This window comes from Oncorhynchus masou, chromosome 5, assembly GCF_036934945.1.
Source record: "Oncorhynchus masou masou isolate Uvic2021 chromosome 5, UVic_Omas_1.1, whole genome shotgun sequence".
Lineage (NCBI taxonomy): Eukaryota > Metazoa > Chordata > Actinopteri > Salmoniformes > Salmonidae > Oncorhynchus > Oncorhynchus masou.
This window is the reverse complement of record NC_088216.1, coordinates 11,472,610-11,495,550: the sequence shown is the minus strand read 5'-3', so window position 1 is coordinate 11,495,550 and position 22,941 is coordinate 11,472,610. Positions and strand designations below refer to the sequence as shown.

The 22,941-nt window shown below is 52.0% G+C and overlaps 1 protein-coding gene and 1 pseudogene across 1 annotated transcript in view; one reads left to right on the top strand and one right to left on the bottom strand.

Annotated features, from left to right (window-relative positions):
- Window positions 1-22,941, bottom strand: part of LOC135532981 (cdc42-interacting protein 4 homolog) — a 117,750-nt gene that overhangs the window by 37,716 nt on the left and 57,093 nt on the right. The gene's annotated exons all lie outside the window — the stretch shown is intronic.
- LOC135532973 (breast cancer anti-estrogen resistance protein 3 homolog) overlaps window positions 1-22,941 on the top strand; it is a 49,868-nt pseudogene that overhangs the window by 26,495 nt on the left and 432 nt on the right.

Genomic DNA, 22,941 nt, shown 5'->3' with positions numbered 1-22,941 from the left:
TGACAGGGATCTCTCTCAATCCTGCAGCGCAGTGATCTAAGGCACTGCGTCACTACAGTCCCTGGTTCGATTCCAGACTGTATCCTCATCCGGCCGTGATTGGGAGTCCCCATAGGGCAGCGCACAATTGGCCCAGCGCCACCCGGGTTTGACCGGGGTAGGCCATCATTGTAAATAAGAATTTGTTCTTGTTTACTGACTTGCCTCAGCTGGTCCGAACACTACTGACTTGCTTCCTGCTTTGAAGTTCTGATTTTCTCCTCTAAAACCGCCACCTATAACGGCACCGCCTCGCAGATATCAAATCAACAAGTCAACAACCTTTGACAGATCTTATCACACATTAATCCTGTTTGATTGATTTATAATGGAACGTAACGGGCGTGGCGGGTGGGAGGGAGCAGGTTGACACTTGGTGAGAGAAGGGTGCAATTGCAGCCTGCAATTCGGGGCGTTCCTGCGTGTGGGCGTTCCTGCGTGTGGACGTTCCTGCGTGTGGGTGTTCCTGCGTGTGGGCGTTCCTGAACGTGCAGGAATCCCTCTTTATACTTCTATTGGCCCGTTCTTAAACCAGGACAGGCGGGAGGCGGGGCTCTCCAGTACAGTAGGTGGAGTTGGATGCCAGCTGCCGATAAACCCCACAGAAGAAGGGGCGGGGTGACAACGGTAGCTAGCTTGGCCTTTGTTCCAGCCTGTCTGGCACTGTTTTCCAACAGTTCTGTCAACGACGGCGAGGGGAGGTGTTTGGCAGGGGGGAGCGAAGAACGCAGTGTGCTAGCTTTACCAGCTAGTCCAGTACACAGTACACAATGTCACAGTACACACATTGTAGCTAGCTAACTAGCTCGTTAGTTAGCTAGCACACGGTGTTGCCCTAGCTGTGGTAGCGTGGGGCGCTGCCACTCTTTTCCCTCACTTCTGTTAATGACAATGAGGGGAGGTGTTTGGCAGTTTGGAGCGAAGGATACTCTCTACCGGTGTCACTCCCGCTAGCTAGCAAATAGGACTGGGGAGGGAGGGGGTCCCGCTAGCTAGCAAATAGGACTGGGGAGGGAGGGGGTCCCGCTAGCTAGCAAATAGGACTCGGGGAGGGAGGGGTCCCGCTACCTAGCAAATAGGACTCGGGGAGGGAGGGGGTCCCGCTAGCTAGCAAATAGGACTCGGGAGGGAGGGGTCCCGCTAGCTAGCAAATAGGACTCGGGGAGGGAGGGGGTCCCGCTAGCTAGCAAATAGGACTCGGGGAGGGAGGGGGTCCCGCTAGCTAGCAAATAGGACTCGGGAGGGAGGGGGTCCCGCTAGCTAGCAAATAGGACTCGGGGAGGGAGGGGGTCCCGCTAGCTAGCAAATAGGACTCGGGAGGGAGGGGGTCCCGCTAGCTAGCAAATAGGACTCGGGGAGGGAGGGGGTCCCGCTAGCTAGCAAATAGGACTCGGGGAGGGAGGGGTTCCCGCTAGCTAGCAAATAGGACTGGGGAGGGAGGGGGTCCCGCTAGCTAGCAAATAGGACTCGGGGAGGGAGGGTGTCCCGCTAGCTAGCAAATAGGACTCGGGGAGGGAGGGGGGGGTCCCGCTAGCTAGCAAATAGGACTCGGGGGGGGGGGTCCCGCTAGCTAGCAAATAGGACTCGGGGAGGGAGGGGGTCCCGCTAGCTAGCAAATAGGACTCTGGGAGGGAGGGGGGTCCCGCTAGCTAACAAATAGGACTCGGGGAGGGAGGGGGGTCCCGCTAGCTAGCAAATAGGACTCGGGGAGGGAGGGGGGTCCCGCTAGCTAGCAAATAGGACTCGGGGAGGGAGGGGGGGTCCCGCTAGCTAGCAAATAGGACTCGGGAGGAGGCGGGGGGGGGGAGGAGGGGCTCCCGCTAGCTAGCAAATAGGACTCGGGGAGGGAGGGGGGTCCCGCTAGCTAGCAAATAGGACTCGGGGAGGGAGGGGGGGGTCCCGCTAGCTAGCAAATAGGACTCGGGGAGGAGGGGGAGGAGGGGGGGGGGCTCCGCTAGCTAGCAAATAGGACTCGGGGAGGGAGGGGGGGTCCCGCTAGCTAGCAAATAGGACTCGGGGAGGGAGGGGGTCCCGCTAGCTAGCAAATAGGACTCGGGAGGGAGGGGGGGTCCCGCTAGCTAGCAAATAGGACTTGGGGAGGGAGGGGGGTCCCGCTAGCTAGCAAATAGGACTCGGGGAGGGAGGGGGGGGTCCCGCTAGCTAGCAAATAGGACTCGGGGGGGGTCCGCTAGCTAGCAAATAGGACTCGGGGAGGGAGGGGGTCCCGCTAGCTAGCAAATAGGACTCGGGGAGGGAGGGGGGGGTCCCGCTAGCTAGCAAATAGGACTCGGGGAGGAGGGGGGGAGGGGGGGGGGGGGCTCCGCTAGCTAGCAAATAGGACTCGGGGAGGGAGGGGGGGTCCCGCTAGCTAGCAAATAGGACTCGGGAGGGAGGGGGTCCCGCTAGCTAGCAAATAGGACTCGGGAGGGAGGGGGTCCCGCTAGCTAGCAAATAGGACTCGGGAGGGAGGGGGAGTCCCGCTAGCTAGCAAATAGGACTCGGGGAGGGTGGGGGGGGTCCCGCTAGCTAGCAAATAGGACTCGGGGAGGGAGGGGGGTCCCGCTAGCTAGCAAGCAAATAGGACTCGGGGGGGTCCCGCTAGCTAGCAAATAGGACTCGGGGAGGGAGGGGGTCCCGCTAGCTAGCAAATAGGACTCGGGGAGGGAGGGGTCCCGCTAGCTAGCAAATAGGACTCGGGGAGGGAGGGGGTCCCGCTAGCTAGCAAATAGGACTCGGGGAGGGAGGGGGGGTCCCGCTAGCTAGCAAATAGGACTCGGGGAGGGAGGGGGTCCTCTAGCTAGCAAATAGGACTCGGGGAGGGAGGGGGGGTCCCGCTAGCTAGCAAATAGGACTCGGGGGGGCGGGGGGTCCCGCTAGCTAGCAAATAGGACTCGGGGGAGGGAGGGGGGTCCCGCTAGCTAGCAAATAGGACTCGGGGAGGAGGGGGGGGCTCCGCTAGCTAGCAAATAGGACTCGGGGAGGGAGGGGGTCCCGCTAGCTAGCAAATAGGACTCGGGGAGGGAGGGGGTCCCGCTAGCTAGCAAATAGGACTCGGGGAGGGAGGGGGGTCCCGCTAGCTAGCAAATAGGACTCGGGAGGGAGGGGGGTCCCGCTAGCTAGCAAATAGGACTCGGGGAGGGAGGGGGCGGGGGTCCCGCTAGCTAGCAAATAGGACTCGGGAGGGAGGGGTCCCGCTAGCTAGCAAATAGGACTCGGGGAGGGAGGGGGTCCCGCTACCTAGCAAATAGGACTCGGGGCGGGGGGGTGAAGAAACTCATATAATACTTTTATTTCCCTTTGGAAGAGTCACAAGCATGAAGATATCCTGCTCTAAGCGGGTTGGGGGACGTTCATGCAGGAACCAATGGGATGCTTGAGGGGAGGGGGCGGTCATACAGGAACCAATGGGATCCCCGAGGGGGCGTGTTCATGAAAAAACAAATTGGATGCTCGAGATGGGGTCCTGCAGATGCAGTAATACCCACATGCAGGAACGCCCCGAATTGTGGGCCGCAGTTGCACCCTTTAGCTTGGCGAGGGGAAGTTTGGCAGTGTGTGTTACAAGACAAGCCGGCCTCTGACTCTCTGCCAGGAACAGAAGAGAGGGGAGCAATAGACGGGTCTACCTGCTGTTTAACGGGGTTGGGGAAGACTGGGCCTGTTGTAGTGTGTAGAACAGACAGAGAGGCCTGTTGTTGTTTAGGAACATCACATCAGAGGTTGCTGTTGTTGTTTAGGAACATCATATCATCACATCAGAGGTTGCTGTTGTTGTTTAGGAACATCACATCAGAGGTTGCTGTTGTTGTTTAGGAACATCATATCATCACATCAGAGGTTGCTGTTGTTGTTTAGGAACATCACATCAGAGGTTGCTGTTGTTGTTTAGGAACATCATATCATCACATCAGAGGTTGCTGTTGTTGTTTAGGAACATCACATCAGAGGATGCTGTTGTTGTTTAGGAACATCATATCATCACATCAGAGGTTGCTGTTGTTGTTTAGGAACATCACATCAGAGGTTGCTGTTGTTGTTTAGGAACATCACATCAGAGGTTGCTGTTGTTGTTTAGGAACATCACATCAGAGGTTGCTGTTGTTGTTTAGGAACATCACATCAGAGGTTGCTGTTGTTGTTTAGGAACATCATATCAGAGGTTGCTGTTGTTGTTTAGGAACATCATATCAGAGGTTGCTGTTGTTGTTTAGGAACAGCACATCAGAGGTTGCTGTTGTTGTTTAGGAACATCATATCATCACATCAGAGGTTGCTGTTGTTGTTTAGGAACATCATATCAGAGGTTGCTGTTGTTGTTTAGGAACAGCACATCAGAGGTTGCTGTTGTTGTTTAGGAACATCATATCATCACATCAGAGGTTGCTGTTGTTGTTTAGGAACATCATATCATCACATCAGAGGTTGCTGTTGTTGTTTAGGAACATCACATCAGAGGATGCTGTTGTTGTTTAGGAACATCATATCATCACATCAGAGGTTGCTGTTGTTGTTTAGGAACATCATATCAGAGGTTGCTGTTGTTGTTTAGGAACAGCACATCAGAGGTTGCTGTTGTTGTTATGCAGCTAGTTAGGCTCAAAGTATATACCTTTTAAAATAGGCTTCAACAAAAGTCAAACACAGTCTTTAGTAAAGAGAAGGAGAGAGACAGACAGAGGAGTATGAGAGAGAAAGTCCACGTTAGTAAATGTGTTATTTCTGTCTTTCAGTAAGAGGAGGAGTGTCACTGCATACCTGAGTCAGCTGAAGGTGAGCTCTCTCTCTCTCACACACACACACACACACACACACACACACACACACACACACACACACACACACACACACACACACACACACACACACACACACACAGGGCCGGCTCCAGGCAGCGACATAAGCGGTCGTTTAGGGCCCCAGACTCAATTAGCCATGTCAGCTAACAATTTGTTGATTGGTAAGTTGTCCCCTAGCCAGTTATCTTGTAGTAATCATGGCCGAATACCGACCGGGCACATGACCGGGGCCCTGACCTCCACGGGGAAACCGTTGATTTAGTTTATGATGAGTCGAACTGCATGAAATTTGCTATAAAACGTTCTCTCCGCTCCATCGCAAAATATGTAGAACGAAAGATAACTTTAAAACAACCAACATTTTAGAATTGCAGGACATTAACTTCAAAACATTTTGCTCTCCAATGTCAAGAGGGCGGGGGGGCACAAAAATAAATGGTGCCCGCTTGGTGCGAAGCCCCCAACCAAATCTGGCTCAGGGCCCCCAAAAGGCCAGGGCCCCCTAAAGGCCAGGGCCCCCAAAAGGCCAGGGCCCCCAAAAGGTCAGGGCCCCCTAAAGGCTAGGGCCCCCTAAAGGCTAGGGCCCCCAAAAGGCTAGGACTGGCCCTGCACACACACACATGCTGAAACAACACTCACCAAAACACTCAGGCCTGTGGGTGTTTCACTGTGAAGTTTCAGTCAGCCCAATGTGTTTCCTGTGAAGTTTCAGTCAGCCCAATGTTTTTCCTGTGAAGTTTCAGTCAGCCCAATGTGTTTCCTGTGAAGTTTCAGTCAGCCCAATGTGTTTCCTGTGAAGTTTCAGTCAGCCCAATGTGTTTCACTGTGAAGTTTCAGTCAGCCCAATGTCTTTCCTGTGAAGTTTCAGTCGGCCCAATGTGTTTCCTGTGAAGTTTCAGTCAGCCCAATGTCTTTCCTGTGAAGTTTCAGTCAGCCCAATGTCTTTCCTGTGAAGTTTCAGTCAGCCCAATGTGTTTCCTGTGAAGTTTCAGTCGGCCCAATGTTTTTCAGGAATGTAACACCTTTTCTTTAACGTTGCGGTAAGGTTAGTTCAAGGTTATTCTTGTTGTGTAGGTGTGTGTGTGGGTTGCAGGGAGATGCATGTCAGTTTAAGGTTGTTGTAACGTTGTTGTAATGTTGTATAGGTGTTTGGAGGTAGCAGGGAGGTGGATTTTAGTCTGGTGTTGTTGTAACGTTGTTGTAATGTTGTATAGGTGTTTGGAGGTAGCAGGGAGATGGACTCTCTGAAGAAGGAGTTGGAGGAGGAACTGAAGCTATCTACTGATGACCTGAGGAGTCACGCCTGGTACCATGGACCCATAGGCAGAGAGGTACACACACACACACCTGGTACCATGGACCCCTAGGCAGAGAGGTACACACACACACACCTGGTACCATGGACCCCTAGGCAGAGAGGTACACACACACACCTGGTACCATGGACCAATAGGCAGAGAGGTACACACACACCTGGTACCATGGACCCATAGGCAGAGAGGTACACACACACACCTGGTACCATGGACCCCTAGGCAGAGAGGTACACACACACACACCTGGTACCATGGATCCCTAGGCAGAGTGGTACACACACACCTGGTACCATGGACCCATAGGCAGAGAGGTACACACACACACCTGGTACCATGGACCCCTAGGCAGAGAGGTACACACACACACCTGGTACCATGGACCCCTAGGCAGAGAGGTACACACACACACACACCTGGTACCATGGACCCCTAGGCAGAGAGGTACACACACACACCTGGTACCATGGACCCCTAGGCAGAGAGGTACACACACACACACCTGGTACCATGGACCCCTAGGCAGAGAGGTACACACACACACACCTGGTACCATGGACCCCTAGGCAGAGAGGTACACACACACACACCTGGTACCATGGACCCCTAGGCAGAGAGGTACACACACACACCTGGTACCATGGACCAATAGGCAGAGAGGTACATACACGCACACACACACACACACCTGGTACCATGGACCCATAGGCAGAGAGGTACACACACACCTGGTACCATGGACCAATAGGCAGAGAGGTACACACACACACACCTGGTACCATCGACCTAAACACAGAGAGGTACACACACACACCTGGTACCATGGAACTCTACACAGAGAGGTACACACAATCTCTCTCTCTCTCTCTCTCTCTCTCTCTCTCTCTCTCTCTCTCTAGGGGGCAGAGGCTCTGCTGAGAGAGATGGTGACTTCCTGGTTCGTGACACAGCCTCCTCCCCCGGTGACTATGTCCTGAGTTGCTATTGGAAGGACGAGCCCATGCACTTCAAGATCATCAAGGTGGTCCTTCGGCCCAAGAAGGTGTGTGTTTGTGTGTGTGCTATTCTGTTTCAGTTTGAAGGGGACTGGTTTGACGTGTGTGTGTGTGTGTGTTATAATTGTGTGTCCTCCAGGGTTACTCCCGTGAGCTGTTCCAGTTTGAAGGGGATCGTTTCGACAACATTCCCGCCCTTGTGCGTTTCCACGTGGGTGGACGTCATCCTGTCTCCCAGGCCTCTGGCGCCATAGTCTATCACCCAATCACACGCTCCCTGCCTATACGTGTCATCAGTGAGCGCCAGGCAGAGCGGACCGGTAAGGACCCACAGGCGGCGTGGATAGAACACACTGTCACAGTGGATAGAACACACTGTCACAGTGGATAGAACACACTGTCACAGTGGATAGAACACACTGTCACAGTGGATAGAACACACTGTCACAGTGGATAGAACACACTGTCACAGTGGATAGAACACACTGTCACAGTGGAAAGAACACACTGTCACAGTGGATAGAACACACTGTCACAGTTTGGGTTTAAATATGTGTTTTATTCCGTCGAAGTAGAGTAGAGGAGTGTACCGGTCAGAAAGGCAGTGGGTTGTGTTCCAATCTACACTACATGTCTGTTGGGGTCCGGCCACGAACCACTGGACCACACTCTGTCAGTCTGTCACTGTGTCACTCTGTCTGTCACTCTGTCTGTCACTCTGTCTGTCACTCTGTCACTCTGTCACTCTGTCACTCAGTCTGTCAGTCTGTCAGTCTGTCACTCAGTCTGTCACTCTGTCACTCTGTCACTCTGTCTGTCACTCAGTCTGTCAGTCTGTCACTCAGTCTGTCAGTCTGTCACTCAGTCTGTCAGTCTGTCTGTCTGTCACTCTGTCAGTCTGTCTGTCACTCTGTCACTCTGTCACTCAGTCTGTCACTCTGTCACTCAGTCTGTCAGTCTGTCACTCAGTCTGTCACTCTGTCACTCAGTCTGTCACTCTGTCACTCTGTCACTCAGTCTGTCAGTCTGTCACTCAGTCTGTCACTCTGTCAGTCTGTCACTCTGTCAGTCTGTCACTCTGTCACTCAGTCTGTCAGTCTGTCAGTCTGTCACTCTGTCACTCTGTCAGTCTGTCACTCTGTCAGTCTGTCAGTCTGTCACTCTGTCAGTCTGTCACTCTGTCAGTCTGTCAAAAACATTGGTAATTAATGAATGAACTGCGTCAGAACCACACATGGTGTGGAGGTACATGATTAAGTGTTGTGTTCCGGAGGCTCACCAACTCAGGTGTTAGATGTTATTTTCTTCCCTCCTCTAGAAAGCAACAGATCCAGCAACAGCGCCATCGACAGGGTGGGGTGGAATCACAGCCAGACCGCAGCAAGAGATTCAGCTTCAACTCATCACACATGGACACACTACACGTCACTAACACACTGCTCAGGTGGCTTTACACACACACACACACACACCCACACACACACCCACACACACACACACGCCCACACACCCACACGCCCACACACACGCCCACACACCCCCCCCCCACACACACACACCCACACACACACGCCCACACACACACACACACACGCCCACACACACACACCCACACACACACACATAGATAGATACTGTTTTGTGTTGTGTTTGGTATAGTTAGTGTTTGTGTGTGTGTGTATTGTTATGTGTGTGTGTGTGTGTGTATTGTTATGTGTGTGTGTGTGTGTATTGTTATGTGTGTGTGTATTGTTATATGTGTGTGTATTGTTATATGTGTGTGTATTGTTATGTGTGTGTGTGTGTTTTAATGTATGTGTGTGTATTGTTATGTGTGTGTGTGTTTTATTGTTTGTGTGTGTGTATTGTTATGTGTGTGTGTATTGTTGTGTGTGTGTGTATTGTTATATGTGTGTGTGTGTGTTTTAATGTTTGTGTGTGTGTTTCTCAGGAGTGGGAGTCAGCCAGCCAACCTGGAGAATCTGGGCAGAAGACCTCGATCCAATCAGCACAGTCTGAAAGCAACCTACGCACAGGTAACACACACACACTCGTACATTCCCACCTCTGCTCAGGTAACACACACCTCTCTCCTCTCCTCCAGGTGCGCCTCATAGCGGTGAATCAGAGGCCGTAGGCCCCGCTCCCATTTCCCCAGTGTTCCGAACGGGTAGCGAACCCCTGATCAGCCCCTCAGCCCTCAGACACACACGGCCCTCACACCCAGGTAACACACCACACACACACGGCCCTCACACCCAGGTAACACACACACACACACACACACACACCCAGGTAAAACATCACACACACACACACCCAGGTAACACAACACACACACACACGGCCCTCACACCCAGGTAACACACACACACCCAGGTAACACACACACACACCCAGGTAACACACACACACACCCAGGTAACACACACACACACCCAGGTAACACACACACACACGGCCCTCACACCCAGGTAACACACACACACACGGCCCTCACACCCAGGTAACACACCACACACACACACACACACCCAGGTAACACACCACACACACGGCCCTCACACCCAGGTAACACACACACACACACACACACACACACACGGCCCTCACACCCAGGTAACACACCACACACACACACACACACCCAGGTAACACACCACACACACACACACCCAGGTAACACACACACACAGCCCTCACACCCAGGTAACACACCACACACACACACACACACACGGCCCTCACACCCAGGTAACACACACACACACACACACCCAGGTAACACACCACACACACGGCCCTCACACCCAGGTAACACACACACACACACACACACACACACACACACACACACACACACACACAGGTTACACACCACACACACGGCCCTCACACCCAGGTAACACACCACACACACACACACACACACACACCCAGGTAACACACCACACACACGGCCCTCACACCCAGGTAACACACACACACACACACACACACACACACACACACGGCCCTCACACCCAGGTAACACACACACACACACGGCCCTCACACCCAGGTAACACACACACACGCACACACGGCCCTCACACCCAGGTAACACACACACACGGCCCTCACACCCAGGTAACACACCACACACACACACACACACGGCCCTCACACCCAGGTAACACACCACACACACACACACACGGCCCTCACACCACACACACACACACACACACACACGGCCCTCACACCCAGGTAACACACACACACACGGCCCTCACACCCAGGTAAACACACACACACACACACACACACACGGCCCTCACACCCAGGTAACACACACACACGGCCCTCACACCCAGGTAACACACCACACACACACACACACACGGCCCTCACACCCAGGTAACACACCACACACACACACACACACGGCCCTCACACCACACACACACACACACACACACGGCCCTCACACCCAGGTAACACACACACACACGGCCCTCACACCCAGGTAACACACACACACACACACACACACACACACGGACCTCACACCCAGGTAACACACACACACACACACGGCCCTCACACCCAGGTAACACTCACACCCAGGTAACACACACCACACAGACGGCCCTCTCACCCAGGTGACACACACCACACACACGGCCCTCTCACCCAGGTAACACACAACACACACACACACACGGCCCTCACACCCAGGTAACACACACACCACACAGACGGCCCTCTCACCCAGGTGACACACACCACACAGACGGCCCTCTCACCCAGGTAACACACACACACACACGGCCCTCACACCCAGGTAACACACACCACACACACGGCCCTCTCACCCAGGTAACACACACACACACACGGCCCTCACACCCAGGTAACACACACACACACACACACACGGCCCTCACACCCAGGTAACACACACACACACTCACACACACACACACACACACACACACACACACACACACACGGCCCTCACACCCAGGTAACACACACACACACACGGCTCTCACACCCAGGTAAAACACCCGTTCTGTAACCCCTCCTGTGGTCCCCAGGTGGAGGTGTGACGCTGCGAGGTTCTGACGGACAGCTGCACCCCCGAGCCCCACCGAAACCCTTCAGAGTGTCCACCTTCTTCCCCGGGACTCCTCCCAACCGTCACCGTGACGACCCCTACGACGAGCTGGTCATCCAGGTGCCTGAATCAAAGTAAGAAGAAACCATTTGGGTCTTCCATGTCTCCCAATCTAGGGGTCGTCGTCTCCCAAACTAGGAGTCGTCGTCTCCCAATCTAGGGGTCGTCGTCTCCCAAACTAGGAGTCGTCGTCTCCCAATCTAGGGGTCGTCGTCTCCCAATCTAGGGGTCGTCGTCTCCCAAACTAGGAGTCGTCGTCTCCCAATCTAGGGGTCGTCGTCTCCCAATCTAGGGTCGTCGTCTCCCAATCTAGGGGTCGTCGTCTCCCAATCTCGGGTCGTCGTCTCCCAATCTAGGGGTCGTCGTCTCCCAAACTAGGAGTCGTCGTCTCCCAATCTAGGGGTCGTCGTCTCCCAATCTAGGGGTCGTCGTCTCCCAATCTAGGGTCGTCGTCTCCCAATCTCGGGTCGTCGTCTCCCAATCTAGGAGTCGTCGTCTCCCAATCTAGGGTCGTCGTCTCCCAATCTCGGGGTCGTCGTCTCCCAAACTAGGGGTCGTCGTCTCCCAATCTAGGGGTCGTCGTCTCCCAAACTAGGAGTCGTCGTCTCCCAATCTAGGGGTCGTCGTCTCCCAATCTAGGGGTCGTCGTCTCCCAATCTAGGGGTCGTCGTCTCCCAATCTAGGGGTCGTCGTCTCCCAATCTAGGGGTCGTCGTCTCCCAATCTCGGGGTCGTCGTCTCCCAATCTAGGGGTCGTCGTCTCCCAATCTAGGGGTCGTCGTCTCCCAATCTCGGGGTCGTCGTCTCCCAAACTAGGGGTCGTCGTCTCCCAAACTAGGGGTCGTCGTCTCCCAAACTAGGGGTCGTCGTCTCCCAATCTCGGGGTCGTCGTCTCCCAATCTCGGGGTCGTCGTCTCCCAAACTAGGGGTCGTCGTCTCCCAAACTAGGGGTCGTCTCCCAATGGCTCAGCCTTGAAGTGGTAGACGTGTATATTGTAAAAAATTGTCTGTCCTTGGTTGCAAGACTCACTATCGCGTTCCAAACGGTCTCTGGAAGCAATGTCAGCACATGAAGTGTTCGTCGGGAGCTTCATGAAATGGGTTTCCATGGCCGAGCAGCCGCACACAAGCCTAAGATCACCATGTGCAATGCCAAGTGTCGGCTGGAGTGGTGTAAAACCTCACCGCCATTGGAGTCTGGAGCAGTGGAAACGCGTTCTCTGGAGTGATGAATCACGCTTCACCATCTGGCAGTCCGATGGACGAATCTGGGTTTGGCGGATGCCAGGAGAACTCTATCTGCCCCAATGCATTGTACCAACTGTAAAGTTTGGTGGAGGAGGAGGAATAATGGTCTGGGACTGTTTTTCATGGTTCGGGCCCCTTAGCTCCAGTGAAGGAAAATATTAACACTACAGCATACAATGAAATTCTAGACAATTCTGTGTGTCCAACTCTGTGGCAACAGTTTGGGGAAGGCCCTTTCTTGTTTCAGCATGAAGATGCCCCCAGTGCACAAAGCGAGGTCCATACAGAAATGGTTTGTCGAGATCGCTGTGGAATAACTTGACTGAACGACACAGAGCCCTGAGCTCAACCCCATCGAACACCTTTGGGATGAATTGGAATGCTGACTGTGAGCCCTAATCGCCAGACATCAGTGCCCAACCTCACTACTTCTCGTGGCTGAATGGAAGCAAATCCCCACAGCAATGTTCTAACATCTAGTGGAAAGCCTTCCCAGAAGAGTGGAGGCTGTTATAGCAGCAATGTTCTAACATCTAGTGGAAAGCCTTCCCAGAAGAGAGGAGGCTGTTATAGCAGCAATGTTCTAACATCTAGTGGAAAGCCTTCCCAGAAGAGTGGAGGCTGTTATAGCAGCAATGTTCCAACATCTAGCGGAAAGCCTTCCCAGAAGAGTGGAGGCTGTTATAGCAGCACTGTTCCAACATCTAGTGGAAAGCCTTCCCAGAAGAGTGGAGGCTGTTATAGCAGCAATGTTCTAACATCTAGTGGAAAGCCTTCCCAGAAGAGTGGAGGCTGTTATAGCAGCAATGTTCCAACATCTAGCGGAAAGCCTTCCCAGAAGAGTGGAGGCTGTTATAGCAGCAATGTTCCAACATCTAGCGGAAAGCCTTCCCAGAAGAGTGGAGGCTGTTATAGCAGCAATGTTCTAACATCTAGTGGAAAGCCTTCCCAGAAGAGTGGAGGCTGTTATAGCAGCAATGTTCCAACATCTAGTGGAAAGCCTTCCCAGAAGAGTGGAGGCTGTTATAGCAGCAATGTTCCAACATCTAGTGGAAAGCCTTCCCAGAAGAGTGGAGGCTGTTATAGCAGCAATGTTCTAACATCTAGCGGAAAGCCTTCCCAGAAGAGTGGAGGCTGTTATAGCAGCAATGTTCTAACATCTAGCGGAAAGCCTTCCCAGAAGAGAGGAGGCTGTTATAGCAGCAATGTTCCAACATCTAGTGGAAAGCCTTCCCAGAAGAGAGGAGGCTGTTATAGCAGCAATGTTCTAACATCTAGTGGAAAGCCTTCCCAGAAGAGAGGAGGCTGTTATAGCAGCACTGTTCCAACATCTAGTGGAAAGCCTTCCCAGAAGAGAGGAGGCTGTTATAGCAGCAATGTTCCAACATCTAGTGGAAAGCCTTCCCAGAAGAGTGGATGCTGCTATTACAGCCATGTTCCATCTTCTAGTGGAAAGCCCTCCAGGAAGAGTGGAGGCTGTTATAGCAGCAATGTTCCAACATCTAGTGGAAAGCCTTCCCAGAAGAGAGGAGGCTGTTATAGCAGCAATGTTCTAACATCTAGTGGAAAGCCTTCCCAGAAGAGAGGAGGCTGTTATAGCAGCAATGTTCTAACATCTAGTGGAGGCTGTTATAGCAGCAAAGGGGGAACAACTCCACATTAATGTCCTTGGTTTTGGAATGAGATACTCGACGAGCAGGTGTCCACATACTTTTGGTTATGTAGTGTGTATGTGTTATTGTGTTTTCTGTCAGAAAGCGGGGCCACGTGGACAGGCTGCGTGCGGAGGAGAAGTGGCAGAGCAGAGCCCGTCTCACTGAGACCTCCTTCAGCTTCCTGGAGGCACAGGAAAGCGGGGAGTTGCCTCGGTTACCAACTGACGGACAGGTCCAGGAGGAAGAGGAGGATTCACACTTTCAGAGGCCGCAGGTTGGTTGTTGTTGGGTGTTTATTTCTTTTGATTTACAATGAACGGCATTGTGATGTAGGGGATTCTAGTATATGTTTATTGGACAGCATTGTGATGTAGGTGATTCTATTAGATGTTTATTGAACAGCATTGTGATGTAGGGGATTCTATTAGATGTTTATTGGACAACATTGTGATGTAGGGGATTCTATTAGATGTTTATTGGACAACATTGTGATGTAGGGGATTCTATTAGATGTTTATTGGACAACATTGTGATGTAGGGGATTCTTTTAGATGTTTATTGAACAACATTGTGATGTAGGGGATTCTATTAGATGTTTATTGGACAACATTGTGATGTAGGGGAATCTATTAGATGTTTATTGAACAACATTGTGATGTAGGGGATTCTATTAGATGTTTATTGGACAGCATTGTGATGTAGGGAATTCTATTATATGTTTATTGAACAGCATTGTGATGGAGGGGATTCTATTATATGTTTATTGAACAACATTGTGATGTAGTTGATGTTATGTAGCTCAGTTTGACTAGATGTTGGCGAATAACAGACTATGAACTCGTAGTGTAACGTAACGTAACAGTCAAATGTAATGTAATCCTGCTACAACACAACAACAAACCTAATTTAGGAGTTATACAGAGATGTTACTACCAGACTGGACCAGTTTGAGAAGTAGCATGTTATTAACATGTTACCAGGTGGAGACGTGTTTAAGACTGGACCAGATTGAGAAGTAGCATGTTATTAACATGTTATCAGGTGGAGACGTGTTTCAGACTGGACCAGTTTGAGAAGTAGCATGTTATTAACATGTTACCAGGTGGAGACGTGTTTCAGACTGGACCAGTTTGAGAAGTAGCATGTTATTAACATGTTACCAGGTGGAGACGTGTTTCAGACTGGACCAGTTTGAGAAGTAGCATGTTATTAACATGTTATCAGGTGGAGACGTGTTTCAGACTGGACCAGTTTGAGAAGTAGCATGTTATTAACATGTTACCAGGTGGAGACGTGTTTCAGACTGGACCAGTTTGAGAAGTAGCATGTTATTAACATGTTATCAGGTGGAGACGTGTTTAAGACTGGACCAGTTTGAGAAGTAGCATGTTATTAACATGTTACCAGGTGGAGACGTGTTTCAGACTGGACCAGTTTGAGAAGTAGCATGTTATTAACATGTTACCAGGTGGAGACGGTGTCGTGTTTCAGACTGGACCAGTTTGAGTCCCTCCTGCTACCAGAAAATAACAGACCTCTAGACCCCACCGTTCTCATGGTGCTCAAAGAACTGTTCACACGCTCCAACGCCATGACAACCGCTCTGCACATCCTCAGTGTCGACTGCCAGGTAAGACGTAGTTATAAACACACACACACACCTATGCACTATAATATCACTCACACTCACACACACACACACACACACACACACACACACACACACACACACACACACACACACACACACACACACACACACACACACACACTCCTATGCACTATAATATCACACACACACACTCCTATGCACTATAATATCACACACACACACACACATATACACTCCTATGCACTATAATATCACACACACACACACACACACACACACACACATACACTCCTATGCACTATAATATCACACACACACACACACATATACACTCCTATGCACTGTAATATCACACACACACACACCTATGCACTATAATATCTCACACACACACTATAATATCACACACACCTATGCACTATAATATAACACACACACACACACACACCTATGCACTATAATATCACACACACACACACTATAATATCACACACACACACACCTATGCACTATAATATCTCTCTCACACACACACTATAATATCTCTCACACACACACACACTATAATATCACACACACACCTATGCACTATAATATCACACATGCTTTGTCTGTCTCTGTGTGTGTAGGTGGCTCGTATCGTGGGTGTGACAGAGGACCAGAAGAGGATGATGGGAGTTGGCTCAGGTCTGGAGCTGGTCACCCTGTCTCACGGACAACAGCTCAGACAGGACCTGCTGGAGAGGTACACGCACATACACACGCACATACACACGCACACACACACACGCACACATGCACGCACGCACGCACATACACACGCACATACACACGCACGCACATACGCACGCACATACACACGCACGCACATACACACGCACGCACATACGCACGCACATACACACGCACGCACATACACATGCACGCACGCACATACACACACACGCACATACACGCGCACATACACACGCACATACACACGCACGCACATACACACGCACGCACATACACACGCACATACACACGCACGCACATACACACGCACGCACTTACGCACGCACATACACACGCACGCACACACGCACATACACACACACGCACATACGCACGCACGCACATGCACACGCACGCACGCACATACAAACACATGCCTCAAATATGAACATCTGACTCTGTGTGTGTCAGGCACCACCTGCTAGCCCTGGGCGTTGCCATAGATATCCTGGGCTGTACAGGGACGGTAGGTCAGAGGGCCACGGTGCTGCATAAAGTCATCCTATTGGCCCAGGCCCTGAGAGACCACGCCCACAACCTCTACGCCTTCTCAGCCGTCATGAAGGCTCTGGAGATGCCTCAGGTAACACACACACAGTACACTCGCACACTGTACGCACACACACACACACACACACCTCAGACACCCTCACACTATGCTGTGTTTTAAAGACCCTAGATATGCCTCAGGTCACTAAAGTGTGTGTGTATATATGTGTGTGTGTAATGTGTGTGTGTGTGTGTGTGTGTACTGTGTGTGTGTATGTACTGTGTGTGCTGTGTGTGTGTGTGTGTAATGTGTGTGTGTACTGTGTGTGTGTACTGTGTGTGTGTACGTACTGTGTGTGTGTAGGTAGTCCGTCTGGAGAGGACATGGAGGGCACTGAGGAGGAACCACACAGAGAGCGCTGTGATGTTTGAGAAGACCCTCAAACCCTTCATGATCGCTCTGAATGACGGAGATGGTGAGGGAGGTGTGTGTGTGTGTGTGTAATGTATTTGTAATGTGTGTGTGTGGGTAGACTCTGTGGTGCAGGGCCCCCTGACTGTGTGTGTAATGTGTGTGTGTGGGTAGACTCTGTTGTACAGGGCCCCCTGACTGTGTGTGTAATGTGTGTGTGTGGGTAGACTCTGTGGTACAGGGTCCCCTGACTGTGTGTGTAATGTGTGTGTGTGTGTGTGTGTGTGTATGTGTGTGTGTGTGTGTAATGTATTTGTAATGTGTGTGTGTGTAGACTCTGTGGTGCAGGGCCCCCTGACTGTGTGTGTAATGTGTGTGTGTGTGGGTAGACTCTGTGGTACAGGGTCCCCTGTGTGTGTGTGTGTGTGTGTGTGTGTGTGTGTGTGTGTGTGTGTGTGTGTAATTTGTGTGTGTGTGTGTGTGTGTGTGTAGACTCTGTGGTGCAGGGCCCCCTGGCTGTGTGTGTGTGTAATGTATTTGTAATGTGTGTGTGTGTAGACTCTGTGGTGCAGGGCCCCCTGGCTGTGTGTGTGTGTAATGTATTTGTAATGTGTGGGTAGACTCTATGGTACAGGGTCCCCTGACTGTGTGTGTAATGTATTTGTAATGTGTGTGTGTGTGTGTGTGTAGACTCTGTGGTGCAGGGCCCCCTGGCTGTGTGTGTAATGTGTGTGTGTGTGTGTGTAGACTCTGTGGTGCAGGGCCCCTGGCTGTGTGTGTAATGTGTGTGTGTGTGTGTGTGTAGACTCTGTGGTGCAGGGCCCCTGGCTGTGTGTGTAATGTGTGTGTGTGTGTGTGTGTAGACTCTGTGGTGCAGGGCCCCCTGGCTGTGTGTGTAATGTATTTGTAATGTGTGTGTGTGTAGACTCTGTGGTGCAGGGCCCCCTGGCTGTGTGTGTAATGTATTTGTAATGTGTGTGTGTGTAGACTCTGTGGTGCAGGGCCCCTGGCTGTGTGTGTAATGTATTTGTAATGTGTGTGTAGACTCTGTGGTGCAGGGCCCCTGGCTGTGTGTGTAATGTATTTGTAATGTGTGTGTAGACTCTGTGGTGCAGGGCCCCTGGCTGTGTGTGTAATGTATTTGTAATGTGTGTGTAGACTCTGTGGTACAGGGCCCCTGGCTGTGTGTGTGTGTAATGTATTTGTAATGTGTGTGTAGACTCTGTGGTGCAGGGCCCCTGGCTGTGTGTGTAATGTATTTGTAATGTGTGTGTAGACTCTGTGGTACAGGGCCCCCTGGCTGTGTGTGTGTGTAATGTATTTGTAATGTGTGTGTAGACTCTGTGGTACAGGGCCCCTGGCTGTGTGTGTGTGTAATGTATTTGTAATGTGTGTGTAGACTCTGTGGTACAGGGCCCCCTGGCTGTGTGTGTGTGTAATGTATTTGTAATGTGTGTGTAGACTCTGTGGTGCAGGGCCCCCTGGCTGTGTGTGTAATGTGTGTGTAGACTCTGTGGTACAGGGCCCCCTGGCTGTGTGTGTGTAATGTATTTGTAATGTGTGTGTAGACTCTGTGGTGCAGGGCCCCCTGACTGTGTGTGTAATGTATTTGTAATGTGTGTGTAGACTCTGTGGTGCAGGGCCCCCTGGCTGTGCCCTACCTGGTTCCCCTCCTGAGGCTGATGGAGGGAGAGGAGGGAGAACACACAGAGAGAGGCTGCCAGTTGTTATACAACACCCTGCAGGCGGCACGCAACGCAGCGCTACACGCCCCACAGTACCAGGAGCACGCACACAGCCTGCTCACAGGTAGCACACTCAGCCTGCTCACAGGTAGCACACTCAGCCTGCTCACAGGTAGCACACAGCCTGCTCACAGGTAGCACACAGCCTGCTCACAGGTAGCACACACAGCCTGCTCACAGGTAGCACACAGCCTGCTCACAGGTAGCACACAGCCTGCTCACAGGTAGCACACTCAGCCTGCTCACAGGTAGCACACAGCCTGCTCACAGGTAGCACACACAGCCTGCTCACAGGTAGCACACACAGCTTGCTCACAGGTAGCACACAGCCTGCTCACAGGTAGCACACAGCCTGCTCACAGGTAGCACACAGCCTGCTCACAGGTAGCACACAGCCTGCTCACAGGTAGCACACACAGCCTGCTCACAGGTAACACACACAGCCTGCTCACAGGTAGCACACAGCCTGCTCACAGGTAACACACACAGCCTGCTCACAGGTAGCACTCAGCCTGCTCACAGGTAACACACACAGCCTGCTCACAGGTAGCACACTCAGCCTGCTCACAGGTAGCACACAGCCTGCTCACAGGTAGCACACAGCCTGCTCACAGGTAGCACACACAGCCTGCTCACAGGTAACACACAGCCTGCTCACAGGTAGTACACACAGCCTGCTCACAGGTAGTACACACAGCCTGCTCACAGGTAGCACACAGCCTGCTCACAGGTAGCACACAGCCTGCTCACAGGTAGCACACAGCCTGCTCACAGGTAGCACACAGCCTGCTCACAGGTAGCACACAGCCTGCTCACAGGTAGCACACAGCCTGCTCACAGGTAACACACACACAGCCTGCTCACAGGTAGCGCACAGCCTGCTCACAGGTAGCGCACACAGCCTGCTCACAGGTAACACACACAGCCTGCTCACAGGTAGCACACACAGCCTGCTCACAGGTAGCACACTCAGCCTGCTCACAGGTAGCACACACAGCCTGCTCACAGGTAACACACACAGCCTGCTCACAGGTAGCACACAGCCTGCTCACAGGTAGCACACAGCCTGCTCACAGGTAGCACACAGCCTGCTCACAGGTAGCACACAGCCTGCTCACAGGTAGCGCACACAGCCTGCTCACAGGTAGCACACACAGCCTGCTCACAGGTAGCACACAGCCTGCTCACAGGTAGCACACACAGCCTGCTCACAGGTAGCACACACAGCCTGCTCACAGGTAGCACACAGCCTGCTCACAGGTAGCACACACAGCCTGCTCACAGGTAGCACACACAGCCTGCTCACAGGTAGCACACACAGCCTGCTCACAGGTAGCACACACAGCCTGCTCACAGGTAGCACACTCAGCCTGCTCACAGGTAGCACACAGCCTGCTCACAGGTAGCACACAGCCTGCTCACAGGTAGCACACACTCAGCCTGCTCACAGGTAGCACACACTCAGCCTGCTCACAGGTAGCACACTCAGCCTGCTCACAGGTAGCACACACTCAGCCTGCTCACAGGTAACACACAGCCTGCTCACAGGTAGCACACAGCCTGCTCACAGGTAGCACACACTCAGCCTGCTCACAGGTAGCACACAGCCTGCTCACAGGTAGCACACAGCCTGCTCACAGGTAACACACAGCCTGCTCACAGGTAACACACAGCCTGCTCACAGGTAGCACACACAGCCTGCTCACAGGTAGCACACACAGCCTGCTCACAGGTAGCACACAGCCTGCTCACAGGTAGCACACAGCCTGCTCACAGGTAGCACACAGCCTGCTCACAGGTAGCACACACAGCCTGCTCACAGGTAGCACACTCAGCCTGCTCACAGGTAGCACACAGCCTGCTCACAGGTAGCACACAGCCTGCTCACAGGTAGCACACAGCCTGCTCACAGGTAGCACACAGCCTGCTCACAGGTAGCACACACAGCCTGCTCACAGGTAGCACACAGCCTGCTCACAGGTAGCACACACAGCCTGCTCACAGGTAGCACACTCAGCCTGCTCACAGGTAGCACACACAGCCTGCTCACAGGTAGCACACTCAGCCTGCTCACAGGTAGCACACACAGCCTGCTCACAGGTAGCACACACAGCCTGCTCACAGGTAGCACACACAGACAGCTCACAGAAAGCACACAGCCTGCTCACAGGTAGCACACTCAGCCTGCTCACAGGTAGCACACTCAGCCTGCTCACAGGTAGCACACACAGCCTGCTCACAGGTAGCACACTCAGCCTGCTCACAGGTAGCACACACAGCCTGCTCACAGGTAGCACACTCAGCCTGCTCACAGGTAGCACACTCAGCCTGCTCACAGGTAGCACACTCAGCCTGCTCACAGGTAGCACACAGCCTGCTCACAGGTAGCACACACAGCCTGCTCACAGGTAGCACACAGCCTGCTCACAGGTAGCACACACAGCCTGCTCACAGGTAGCACACTCAGCCTGCTCACAGGTAACACACATTATAGAAAACACACATCCAATTGACGATGAAGGAAAAAGGAATCTGCACACTGCTCCAGGTCCTATCCCTGATATTTAATATGTTTACGTATCGGCCTTCGTCAGAGCTTTTGTGAATCTTTTTCAATTAGCCCAGTGCAACAATATGATGAAGTGTGAATAGGAAAATGGTTCCAAATAAATGACATCATCACGCGTTCCACCACCCATGTTATCTACATCATTACGTGTGCCACCACCCATGTTATCTACATCATTACGCGTGCCACCACCCATGTTATCTACATCATTACGTGTTCCACCACCCATGTTATCTACATCATTACGCGTTCCACCACCCATGTTATCTACATCATTACGCGTTCCACCACCCATGTTATCTACATCATCACGTGTTCCACCACCCATGTTATCTACATCATTACGCGTTCCACCACCCATGTTATCTACATCATTACGTGTTCCACCACCCATGTTATCTACATCATTACGCGTGCCACCACCCATGTTATCTACATCATTACGCGTGCCACCACCCATGTTATCTACATCATTACGTGTTCCACCACCCATGTTATCTACATCATTACGCGTTCCACCACCCATGTTATCTACATCATTACGCGTTCCACCACCCATGTTATCTACATCATTACGCGTTCCACCACCCATGTTATCTACATCATTACGCGTTCCACCACCCATGTTATCTACATCATTACGCGGTCCACCACCCATGTTATCTACATCATTACGCGTTCCACCACCCATGTTATCTACATCATTACGCGTTCCACCACCCATGTTATCTACATCATTACGCGTTCCACCACCCATGTTATCTACATCATTACGCGTTCCACCACCCATGTTATCTACATCATTACGTGTTCCACCACCCATGTTATCTACATCATTATGCACTTATTTGTTTTTCCTTTGCCTCCAGCCCCCTTCGATGTGTAGAACGGATGTGGGTGGGGGCCAGGTCTACATAAGGGTGCGAATTTAAAAAGATTCACAAAAGCTCTGACGAAGGCCGATAGGTAAGCTTATTAAATATCAGTGATGCTACCAAGAGCAGTGCGCGGTTTCCTTTTTCCTTCATCCTGTTCAACAACTGTTGCCAGGCACCTGCAAAGAGATTTATTTATTTATTTACACATCCAATTCACATTAGTCCTGCCTCATAACAATTCCGAGTCACTGATTG